We start from the raw sequence: 8,327 nt of genomic DNA, 5'->3' as shown, positions 1-8,327 counted from the left end.
TTCCACCTTGTGGGTCCTCAGTCTGGGTGGAAACGCTCCCTTATCACTGATCCAGCTCACCAGCCCAGCAGTGAGCCAACCCCCGGAGAGCACAGGTGTGGTCTGGTTCCAGATGCCACCCTGCGGGAGATCTGAGGATACAGGGACAGACTGAATTACAGCAATCCCAATCCAGGCTGGCGGGCTTCCGGGGACTTTTGACACAGCCTCTCCAACGACTGCGTTGCACGGAGGAGAGAAAGGAAAGGTGAGCAAATGAAATCGTAATGCGTTTAGAAAAGGAAATGATTATCCCAGAAGTGAGGGTGGGGCTGTTAGCAGAGACTCGCAAGTGGTCGTGGGTCCCTGGCGCAGCCGGTTCTGTCTGGCAAAAATGCTCCTCCCAGGGTGTCTGCCTTGCCACCGTGTATTTTCTATATTTACGTCTTAATTTTTTTGGAGACAGGGTCTTGATAAGTATCCCTGGCTAGCTCAATCTCTCCAGAGTTGGAATTACAGACACGTGTTACCATGGCTTACACATGTAATCATGTAGTCATATCTAGAAATGGTGGCCCATGAGGCAGGAGGATGAACACAAGCTGGAGGCCAACTCGGTCCACAGTGAGTTCCTGTCGAGCCAGGGCTACAGAGACCCTGTTTCAAACAAAAGGAAACTACCCGAAGTAAAAGGTGTGTGGGTGTGTGTGTGTGCGTGCATGCACGCTCGAGTGGTGTGTTTGTGTGTGTGGTCACACTGGGAAACTCTAGGAACATAGAAATTGGTCTGTTTTGGTGCATCGTCACTGTTGATAGCCCCAGATACCAGGCCTCAAGGATGGCTGCTGCCCCTCAGAGCTGTGCTAGAGGTGGGCCCTATGTAGCCTACACTTTTTCTTGCTGTGGGTTCTGGTTCACAGTCCCGTGGTTATGTTGGTTAATGAAATCCAAATTATGTGCCTGGGTCCAGGAAAGCAGGGAGGGTGTGTGTCTTGACTTCCAGGTAATAGAACAGGAACTGTAACCCTAAGAGGGATGATTTGAGGGACACAGTGACAACGCTCCTCAGACCTGATTGTATATCAGTCTGCTGGATGATGTCTTAAAAACCCAGCCCTGGGGGACAGGCGTAATGGCGGAGCGGGTTTCACAAGCCTGGTGACTTGTTTGGTCCTTTGAAGCCATGGTGGAAGAGCAGTTGGCTCCTGAAAGCTGTCCTCTGACCTCTGCACACACTGGCAGGAGTGTGTGTCATGCCCCTTGTGGTGGTTTGCGCGAGGATGACCCTATAGGATCATATATTTGAATATTTGGTCCCCAGCTGGCAGGGCTTTGGGGAGAGGCCTGGGAGAAGGAGGCGTGTAACTGGGACATCCTTTGAGGTTTCAAAAGCCTATACTATTCCAGTCAGCTTTCTACGTCATGCTTGTGGATCAAAATGGGAGCTCCCAGCTGCTGCTCTGAAGCCACGCCTGCTTGTCTGCTCTGCGCTTTCCTCCCTGCCCCGCCCCCATGATTCATGGACTCTAACCCTCTGAGAATGTAATTCCCAGATGATCATGACCTTGGTCATGATGTTTTAGTGCAGCCACAGAGGAGTAACTAAGACACTCCCTTATAAATTAAGGTCACTGTAAAGCCCATCCCTGACGGGATTCGGCTTGGTAGAGGGCTTGGCTAGCATGCTCAGTGCCCTGCACTCAGTCCCCGGACCCCAGAAGCCGAGGGTGAAGGCGAATGCCTGCACTCCCTGCTCAAGACCATCCTTGGCTACAGAACCAGTTCAAGGACAGCCTGGGCTAGGTGAGACCCCGTCTCAGGACCAGCCACACAGCAATGCGCACACAGTCAAACCAAGGTTATACCCAGCCCATCGGAAGCCGAATGCTGGCTTGAGCTCAAGGGCCAGGAGTTTGTTATTGTGATTCTTCCTTTGTGATTCCCCTAGGCAGCCAAGTTCTTGAGTTGGCAGCTGTAACCTTGCTAAGTGTGTCCTTCAAATTACCTGCCTTGGCCCTCCTGGGAGCTTGTCAGAAATGTACTTTTGCAGACTGGAGAAATGGCTCGGAGGTTAAGAGCACTGCCTGCTCTTCCAGGGTTCCTGAGTTCAATTCCCAGCAACCACATGTGGCTCCCAATCATCCATCATGGGATCTGGCGCCCTCTTCTGTCATGAAGGTACACATGCAGGCAGAACATATTTACTAGATTGATAGATCTAAAAAAAAAAAAAAAAGGAAATGTGCTCTTGCCTTTGAGTCTCTGCCCTGTCCCAGCTCTCTGGAGCCTATTCCCATTCTGGAGAATGCCATTTCTTCTTCAATAAACTTTTTATCTCTATCTCAGAAGGAGAAAAGAAAGAAAGGAAAAGAAAGAGAGAAAAAAGCACAACCTTAGGGCTAGGGCTATGGTGGAATGATTGCTCTTAGCATCCCCCCCTTCCTTCCTAAAAGGGGGGTGGGGTGGCAAAATACAGAGGCTCAGTACAACTAGAACCCATGTTTAAACTACAGCCCAAGTGAACACAGCCTGTCCTGTGGTTTGGGAAGGGCTGGCCCGAGCTGTTTCTCCATAGCACCCCACCATCAGAGAACAGGGAGCCTGGCACTCCCTTCTACCTCTCACTGAGGAAAGCATGTTTGGCCCTCATGTCATAGTCCTGCGTACTTCCTCGGTTTCAGTCAACTGTCCTTTGTAAGATTTGTGTCCTTCCTGGGTTCAGCTCCCAGCACCCACATGGCAGCTCACAACCATCTATTATGAGTTCTGGTGCCCTCTTCTGGCATGCAGGCAGAAAACTGTATAAATAATAAATAAATCTTGGACTGGAGTGATGGCTCAGAGGTTAAGAACACTCACTGTTCTTCCAAAGGTCCTGAGTTCAATTCCCAGCAACCACATGGTGGCTCATAACCATCTACAGTAAGATCTGGTGTGCAGGCAGAATGTTGTATAAATAATAAATAAATCTTTAAAAAAATAAATCTTTAAAAAAAAGACAATCTTTCCCCATAACTTTGCGAGTTGTGTCAAGTTGACAATAAAATCTAGCACAGCTCATATAGCCGAGGGCGACCTTGAATGCCTTTATCCCTCCTCCTCCGACACGTGCCTGGTGAAATCCCAGGCACACCACCTTGCCTGGCTTAATTTATTTTATTTCATTTTTTCACGACAGGGTTTCTCTGTGTAGCCTTGGCTGTCCTGGACTTGTTTTGTAGACCAGGCTGGCCTCGAACTCACAGAGATCCGCCTGCCTCTGACTCCCTGAGGGCTGGGATCAACACCACTCCTGGCTTTCTGGCTTTATTTTTAACGTTTTGCTTTGAGATAAAGTCTTTCTGTGCTGCCCAGCTTGGCCTTAGACGCTTAAGCTCCAATAATCCTCTCACCTCAGCCTCCCAAACAGCCAGGACTGTAAGCATGAATCACTGCACCCAGCTTGTATCTTTTTTTAATGGTAACTCAACTATAACTCTGAAAGAACTATAAAATCCAAGCCCATGTCTGCCGGTCACTGGATAATTTAGCTGACTCCTGTAGATCTTCAGTTTCTTGTATCTAATGGAGCCAGTGAGATGGCTTGGTGTGTCGGGACACTTGCTGAGCCTTGTGAGCTGAGCTTGTTTCCTGGGATCACAGGTTAGAGGGAATTAACTGACTCCTGAAATTTGTCCTCTGACTTTGGCATTCATGTGTTTGTATGTATACATACACTCAAGATAGATGTAAAATAAAGCTAGAAAGTCCACCCAGACTCAGTCTAATAGAAATATTCTTCAATTCTTAGGAATTCCTAATACCCCTCTCATAACACTCCAACTTTTCTCAATTAGCAGGTGCCTGTCAGTGTGTTTTGGGGGGCAGGGGCTGGACGGGGACTACAAAATTAACTATAGAGCCACTATGCCACCTGGCGACCATTTTGGGAACTGCATTCCCAATTGCCTTAAACTCGGTTGAGGACTTCCGGCCCTTGTGCCAAGTTGAGCACGCAATTCTACCAACTGAGCCAGACCCCCTTCCGCCCCCCAAATGCTGGGACTTCAGGCATGCCCCACGACCCCCACCCCAGTCAGTTATTCATGATAGCACAGAAGAGTAAGAATAACTAACAGAGGAAGAGAACGTAAGGGCGCGAGTAGTGGTGAAGTCCTAGAAAAGCAGGCGGGATGGTACCCAGGTGAAGTGGATAAAGACGCCTGCACCACGCCCGACAACCTGAATTCCATCCCTGAGACTCACGTGGTGGAAGGAGAGGCCCTCTACACGCAAGCCATAGCATGCGTGTTCACGCATGGAGACACAATAAACAGATGTAACTTTAAAAGAGAAAGACGAAGCAAAGATGAATTCAGAGGTTAAATGTTGAGTAGCTAGGGCGGGGCCTGGCGGGGGACGCATTCAGTGCCACCACGCCAGAGGCAGAGGCAGGTGGAGCTCTGAGTTCTGGGAACATGGCTCAGGTGGCAAAGTGCTTGTTATTCAAGCACAAGGACCTGAGTTTGGTCTCTAGCAGCCCTGTGGAAGTCATGTGCGGTGGTCAGCTTCTGCCAGAGGGCCTGTCTCAAAAAAGAAGATGGGACCTATTTCTTAGCCAAGGCTAGGGCTCAGTGGTAGAGTGTCTGTCTAGCATGCTCTTGGCTCTGTAGTCAACGCCCAGTCTTGAAATTTTAAAAAGTCACTAAGATACAACAATTTTAAAATAAGGCCTCCAGAGAGCAATCAAAGAAGACACGTCGCTGACCTCTGACTTTCGGGCGTGAGTGTACTGCCCACGAGTACAGGCGCACAATGTCCGCACAAGACGCTGAAGCAAGGAAGGCATGCTGGGTAGCTGTGACCTTGACACACATCGGTGTCAGCTGGAAAGAGGGACCCTCCATCAGAATGGCCGGTGGGGCATTTTCTCGATTAACGATTAACAGCAGAGGCTCCAGGAAGGTGGCGCTACCCCTGGGCAGAGGTCTTGGGCTCCGTAAGGAAACTGAACGATTCAGGGGAAGCAATCAAGTGAGCCGCGTTCTCGAGGTTCCCGCTTCAGTCACGGCCTAGACTCCCATCAGTGACCGGAACTTGTAAACGAAATAAGCCCTTCCCTCTCCGGGTTGTTTTTGGTCAGTGTTCTATCCCTGCTACAGAGAGCAAACTAGAATGAAAGGCAAGCCTGGGGAATCTACCTTGACGCACACATCTGTTTCACACGGGGAACACATTCACAACCTCCCACTCTTCCCGACCCCATCATCATCGCTGCTATTTCCTTACTGTAAGCGCATCATCTAAGTTCTCCCTGTCTGGTAACCTGGTAACGGCTGGCTGCCGGTAGCTTGCCTCTCCGCTGGGAATGGCTTCGGGAGCCCCTCTTCCAACCACACGGGAAGGTACCGTCGGCAGCGGCCGAGCGGCTGCTGTGAGTTCATGGTACAGTAGCCATGCCATGCACAGAAGACGGTATTTTGAGGCACTCCTCTCTTCCTCTGGCTCGAACGCTCTGTCCCATCTCTTGTGACAGTCCCTGAGCTTTGTGGGGAGTGAGTGACCGGCTGGTGCAGATGTCCCATTTGTGGCTGAACACGCAACAGTCACTTATTTTCCTGTCCTAAGTCCCTGTGCTGTAGTCTTCTGCAAAGAAAAGAGCTTCTCCAATCAAGACTGAGAATAGCACTAAACTTCGGGTATAGACACGAGTATTTTGAAGGCAGCTGACAACATGTCCAGTTAGCAAAACAACAGTTAGGTCCCTCTGGTCTATCATCTCCCCAGCTATAGGCTTCTGACCAGGTTTGCAGCCGTTTTTTGTTTGTTTGAAACAAGGTTTCAGTGTAGCCCAGGCTATCCTTGACCTCTTGACTTTCTTGCCTCTGCTGCCTCTGGCATTACATGTGTGTGCCACCGTGCCCTGTCCAAATGGAGGAAGACAAACACAAAGATCTTCTCACTTTCTTCTTCCTTTTCCTCTTTTCTCTTCTTCTTCTGTTTTTTGTTTGTTTGTTTGTTTGTTTGTTCGTTTGTTTTTGTTTTTGTTTTTCAAGACAGGGATTCTCTGTGTAGTCCTTGGCTTTCTTGGAACTTGCTCTGTGGACCAGACTGGCCTCAAATTTGCCTCTGCCTCTGGAGTGCCGGGATTAAAGGCGTGCACCCTAACCGCCAGGTTTACAAAAATATTCTTATGTCAGGCAATAGCCAGCAGTTTCACAGTGGTCCTGAGCTACGTTTTGGTGTACACACGAGGCTAGAACTGTGACACAAAAGGCAAGGCCAATGTGTGACGAAGGCATTCCCACCAGCTGGTTGGTCAGTACGAAGCTGAGTAGGAAGGAAAGCTCCTCCAGTTCCGGAAGCTTCTAGGCTAGATTAGAGCAGGGTATTCAGGGTTGGTAGCTGCTGTTTCCTTGCTGCCCTTGCTGCCGGGTCCTCCTGCTTGGTGGTTGAAGACACTGTGACAACTGCAGAGTAGGCAGAGAGAATGAATTTGTGGCTGATCCGTACGTGCTGTGGGTTTTGTTTTGTTTACATGGAGAACAAGTCCATACCCCCTTCCTACTTCCGCTCCTGAGTTAAAGGACTCACCAGGGCGTCAGCACTTTGAGTTCATTGCCGTCTTTACCCCGTCAAGTCAGGAAAGTGAGCTGCCATGTGGGTGCTGGGAACCAAACTGGGGTCCTCTGAAAGAGTAGCGATATATTGATACTTTTCCTTGCTGGGCCCTAGTGTATGGATAGTTTTAAGTTTAATCCTTTTTTTTTTTTTTAAACATGGAGTCTCGCGTATCCCAAGCTTCTCTCTCATTTTCTGTGTACTCCAAGGCCTTGAACTTGTGATTCTCTGCCTCTGACGCCCAGCTGCTGGCTTTACAGGTCTGTGTCAGCACACACAGAGTTACGAGGTGCTAGGGACCGAACTCAGAGCCTCCTGTGTGCTAGGTAGGCGTTCTGTCAACTGCTACATCCCTAGCTCCTGTTTTATCTATTTCTTTACATTTTGGTTTCAAATGAGTGTTTCTTAGGTGTGTAGCGAGAAAAAGCAAAAGAACAAATAGCAAGTAGTGGTCAGAGAGAAGCACAACAAGATGACAAAACACTATTACTAGCACACTTTTCTGTGTTAAAAAGGGCAACTCTGGGGTGATGCATGACTTTAATCCCAGCACCAGGAAGGCAGAAGCAGGCAGATCTCTGAGTTCAAGGCCAGCCTGGCATACAGAGTGAGTTCTGGGACAGCCAAGGCTACAGAGAAAACCTCTTGTCTCAAAAAACAAAACAACGAAGTTCAACTCTGCAATTACTCTGTATCTATCATATACATATAATATATATATATATATATATATATATATATATATATAATATGTACATGGGGGTTTTGCCTTCAGTTATCTGTGCACCACATCTGTGCCTGATGCCGCCACGGCCAGAAGAGGGCATTAGATCCCCTGGAGCCGGAGTTACAGACAGTTGTGAGCCGCCATGTGGGTGCCAGGAATAGAACCCAGGTCCTCTGGAAGAGCAGCCAGTGCTCTTAACAAGGTGCCATCTCTTTAGCCCCCTAACTTCACTTTTTTTTTCTTTTCTGAATTCAGCTTTTGGTATCACATTATCTCAAGGAGTCATCACCCAGCACAAAGCCAGTTAGATCCTCACTCATGTGTTCTAGCCGTTTGATATTTTACATGGTGGTGGCAAGTGGTCCGTTTTATCAGCTTCCGAGGTGGTGTCCGTTGCGCATCCAGGTGTGTTTATTTTGATATACGTGTCTCCAGCACTGCCTGTCTTGCTGTAGAATCCTCTTGCTGTAGAACGCCCTGTCTCTACCGAGTTGCCTCTGCTCCTTTGTCAAAGATCCGTTACCTTGTTGGCGTCTGTCAAGACCAACAAAGGCAATCTGTTGGGCCCTTCACCAATTCATTGGCTTGATTCATGTAAGATAAGCAAGGACCTCGGTGTTTTTTTTAGGGAGATTTGCTGTTAGGGAGGCCCGAAGGACCCCAAGCCCACCTGAAGGATCTGTGCAGGCAAGCGTCCTTCTGAAATGCTGGGGAAGAACAACCACTAGCGTGCAGTATTTCACTGGGAAATAACTGAGAAATTGTTAAGATCATGAAACTTCTGACAAGAGCAAAGCATTTGTGAGAAAGATGTTTGCAGGTGTCTCGGGAGCCAGGAAGAGGTCAAGCACTGACACACAAGCCTGATGATGTGGCTTCCATCTGTTAAGCTGTCCCAAGATGGAGTCACCTAAGACACTGAGATGAATGACCTGTGTGGGACCTTGCTCCTTCAGGGAGGGGGAAACTGAATGTTCTGTACTCCCAGAAAACTTGCCAGCTCCTCATTTCAGCACAACAG

The sequence above is a fragment of the Meriones unguiculatus genome, chromosome 1 (assembly GCF_030254825.1).
Source record: "Meriones unguiculatus strain TT.TT164.6M chromosome 1, Bangor_MerUng_6.1, whole genome shotgun sequence".
Taxonomy (NCBI): Eukaryota; Metazoa; Chordata; class Mammalia; order Rodentia; family Muridae; genus Meriones; species Meriones unguiculatus.
The sequence above is the reverse complement of the archived record's forward strand: the minus strand, read 5'-3'. Positions refer to the sequence as shown.